Source organism: Pyxicephalus adspersus, chromosome 8 (genome assembly GCF_032062135.1).
Source record: "Pyxicephalus adspersus chromosome 8, UCB_Pads_2.0, whole genome shotgun sequence".
NCBI lineage: Eukaryota > Metazoa > Chordata > Amphibia > Anura > Pyxicephalidae > Pyxicephalus > Pyxicephalus adspersus.
In genome coordinates this window covers 69,593,894-69,598,295 of record NC_092865.1, presented here as the reverse complement: position 1 = coordinate 69,598,295, position 4,402 = coordinate 69,593,894, and positions in this window count along the sequence as shown.

Sequence of the window (4,402 nt, the reverse complement as noted above, 5' to 3'; positions counted from 1 at the left end):
TGTTCATAGCACAAAAATCTATTTTTTTTTCAGCAGTACTTGTTTTGTATATTGCATCCAATAATAGCTAAATGCATACATTACATTTTTCTGTCTGGATGCAGTATCCTTAGTTTCTTTTTAATACACATTGTATGTAAATTTCTTGAAAATGCAACATAAAGGCAAAGCATAGGTTATTAAACTAAGGAGAACCAGGACATGGGTCCTAAATACCAGGGAAGAATATGGAAAAGCAACGGTGTGCAGAAGTGTATAATCTTATAATGTGCAGATGCACAAGTGACCCCCCCTTCCTGCAGCAAAGATGGATTCTCATTATATCCGCATATAGGGGTCATGCAACCTTTCTACCTTTCCCTTTTTGCAACATAACATGTCTATCAGTGATACTGTATTATGATAGGAGTGCTACTAAAAAATAATATTAAAAAAGCAATTTATTTTACAAGATGACCTTTTTATACCTAGGAAAAAATGGAAGTAATATTCGAATACACTGAACACCCATTAAGTTTTCCTGTTTGATGATTACCTGAAAAGATCACTCTAAAGAAAAAGACAACATATCACAGCTTGAATGAGGTCCCTATAAATATATTGTGTTTAATCAGCCTGGCCAGGCTAAAAGATTAACATTGTGAAAGGGATCCAGTAAATCAAGGTGACTATGCTGCACGGCTAAGCAATAAGCTTGAATTAAAAGGAAGGTAAACAGCTAAATAAACAAATAAGAATACATATATAAAAACTGTTTTGCTGGGGAAATGATCTGTACTTCTGTTCATTGTTTTTTGTCCATTGAGTGCCAAGATTTCAGTTTTTCAACAGACCACACCTTTTTACCAGGGGAGGAAATCTGATATTTCTTAGCTGTATTTTGCATTTTGTATTTTATAAGACAGGTGTCTTTTCCACTCCAAGGCTATGTACAAACGTGCAATAATTGTCATTGGAAAGGATCTTTCATGATCCTTTCCAACAACAACAGACTGAACAATGGCTGAACCAGCACTGTACATACAGCACCGTTCTGCTCTATGGAGAGGGGGGAGAATGACAGAGCAGCACCCTGCTGTGCTCCCTCCCCCTTCACTTTCATTACGATCTTTCGTCATCCATCGCTCGTGGATCCGCCAGAACGACGTTTGTTTAGACGATGGACGACGAGCACTGTAGTTACACAAACTTCTCGTTTGATATCAGCCCTGAGCCGAGAACCATTGCACGTGTGTACATAGCCTTTCCTTGTCAATGGCTAGATAGTGAAAAGAGAAGTATCAGATAAATTTATCTGCCTGACAATCTGATATTTCTGTCTATCAGCATGCTCCTTGCACAGCTGCAAAACGTATTGTGGCATCCTGCTGCTGTCTTCTCCTCTAATTCTTCGGGTACTTACACTGCTTGCAATAGAAGATACACTGAGGGAGGAATACAGGGCTGCAATGTGAGTGTTATAACGTTTAAAATGTTAGATTTATTTTTTAATGAATAAATGTTTACCTCACTATCAAATGAACAAAAAAGTTTCAACTCCAAGATGGAGTAATGTATAGTTAGTGGGACTTTTAAGGTACTTCTACCTCACTATCAAAACATGATCCAAAACAGTGGTGCCCAACCTTTTGAACATTACTACCACTAAATTTATGGACTCCAGACCGTGCATGCGTGGGGAGCTGGGTGTCACTCAAAGGGGTTCCCCCCGAGTGATGTCATGATGCCAGAACCCAGCCTCTCTCCCATCGCAGGTCTTAGCCTGAGCCTGCGATACATAGGGGAGACATGGTCCACGGCTCTGAACGGTGCGCCCCCCCCAAGCGGGGTCCTTCTCCTGACCTCGCTTGGGGGTGCACCGACCAGAGCCACGGACCACCAAAATGTTCTCAGTTTGGGGACCACTGATCTAAAGGAACTAACAGAAACAAAAATTACAATATATGTATAAATACACTATATTACAATAACGTGTGCCAAGATCATTTGGGGTAACCACACAAAATTAGAGTTTAAGTGCAAGGTTCACTGCTGTTCAGAATCCTCCTCTCAGTGAGAGATCCCTGGGCACCACAGGTCAGAATGAGGGCTTTCCCTTCATTCTGACCTGTAGTGCCCGGGGATCGCTCACCGGCAGGAGGATTCCCACAAATGCAGCCGCGGTAATCCTCTTATAGTGATTTCCTGGATTTCTGATGGTTTCGCAAAATTTCGCTGACCCATCGGAACTTCAAGGAAATTTTCACGAGAATGCCAGAAGTATTCTTGCTCATCCCTAAAGCTGACCAGAAAGGCACAACATGCTCATTACTCAAGGAATCCCTAGCAGCCTTTGGAGGCACCCTACTTGAGAAACACTTCTCTAGACACACAGGAATTGCCTAAATAGGTCCCAAAATGCAGGCTTTACAGATTGTATCATCAAAACATTTCCCTTGTTCTCCCAATTCATTAAAGCCATTAAAACAAAAAGATCTTCATTTAAATAAAACCATATTTAAAATCATCAAAAAATACACCTGCTTGGCTTTTCTGCTTTTAATACATAATCTTGCTGCATGTTTACACAATGACCAGTCAAGACCTCCTGCCTTGGAACATAGGGAGAGTATTTACATCAATGTTGTGGTTTATTACCCCCCTTTCCTTAAGGGGCTGCAGACACCCACTATCTGCTGAAAACCAATGAAACTTTATAACAAAAAAATCCAAAAAGAGAAAAAAGGTGACCCGTACTATCATCCACATTCTGAATTGCATCTTATATAGAAAAGTCATTTCAAGAAACATCAATACTACTCTGTAATTGAAGGACATCTGCTAATACCCGGGATCATGTGGCTACAGACTGCTAGTTTTAAGGAGGGTTTACCTATCTGATCAATGTATGTTCCATCATCCTGGTGACAGTGGTGCCTCTCCCCTGTCTGTTGACTTCTTCTCTTTTTGAGTTTTGTATTTGAGAAGAATTACACTTAGACTTTCATGTATTTTTGTGAGATTTGTATGGTTTAAACTTTTGTGGGACTTACTGTGAAATTGTGCAACTTATTGTAGCTACTCAAGTATAAACCCAGACTGGTTAAAAAATGTTTTATGTTATACTATGCAAATTGTATTTTTTTACCATTTTAAAATCACAGCAAAGCTTAATTTTTGGGAGAAAAAACAAGCATTTTAGACCTGAAAATGCTATTAGAAAAAGAATCCCAGTTTATACTTGGGTAGCAGCTAGTGGCATGTCCTGGAACTGCATTTTTCTGTGGTTTGATAGAACAGATTTTAGTACTTGCCCCTCTGTGCAATCTCATGGTGACATCCAGTGTCAGAGAGCAGCCACTCAGATTTCTGATGCCTCCTGTGTAGGAGTGTGTGCTCTATATTACCCTCTATAGTCTTCATTGGTAACATTTTACCCGCTGGTCCCAGTGTGGCATGTGCCAGCAAAAAAGACTTGCATGCTCCTGATAGCCCTGCTATTACTTGTAATCCTCCAGCTTTTTCTTGCTTCTTCGTGTTATGTCTGAGCACTAGGAGCTAGGAGGTGTTGGTGTCAACCGACCTCACCGACCTCACTTGTTGATTGATGTAACAATCACACTGCAATCACTGCCCAACCTGTCAATCACATTTCACTACTTAGTTATGCTCAGACCAAATGCTGATGGATTTTGGTATCACATGGCTTGCAACTCAAGTCTATATCATGCAAAGGTCTTCTTGAACAAATAGGGCATCCTGCTTCATCCCATGGAAACTATCATTCACTTGGTATAAATTACTAATAAGACCAACTATGGAGATACTATCTCCAAATGGAGATTTACTCATTAACTCCTAATTAAATTCTACAGATCTTAGGTCCCATTGGACATCCTTGAACCCAATTTATTGTGGGCTATAATTCATTTTTTACCATATATTACTAATTTCAAATCCAAACATCTTTGTTTTGGACTAGGAACCAACCCTGGCGGTGATTATGTTTTACTACCAACTCCAGACAGCTCTAGCATGTATCTACTCAACATTATTTTCACTTTCTTACCAGCTATCCTCACTAATCAGCAACTACCAACCAACAATATAAGTCGCCACATTAAGTGCCCTGAAGAAGCCATTGTGCGAAATGTGTCAGGTTAACAAGGCAAATCTTGTATTAATCATCATGTAATCAAATATGAGCTTGTACATTGTAGACATTGGTTTTGTATTATTGTGTATCACTATATCTTTAGCACAGCTGGGCTAAGTTTAGCTACCTATTTCCCCGATTATAAGGCACTGTCTTATATTTTTTGAAATGCCAAAATATGCCCTAGGTCTTATTTTCAGGGGATGTCTTATTTTTCCATGAAGAAGACTACAGTACACATTTATTGTTGAAAGTCACTCATGATCA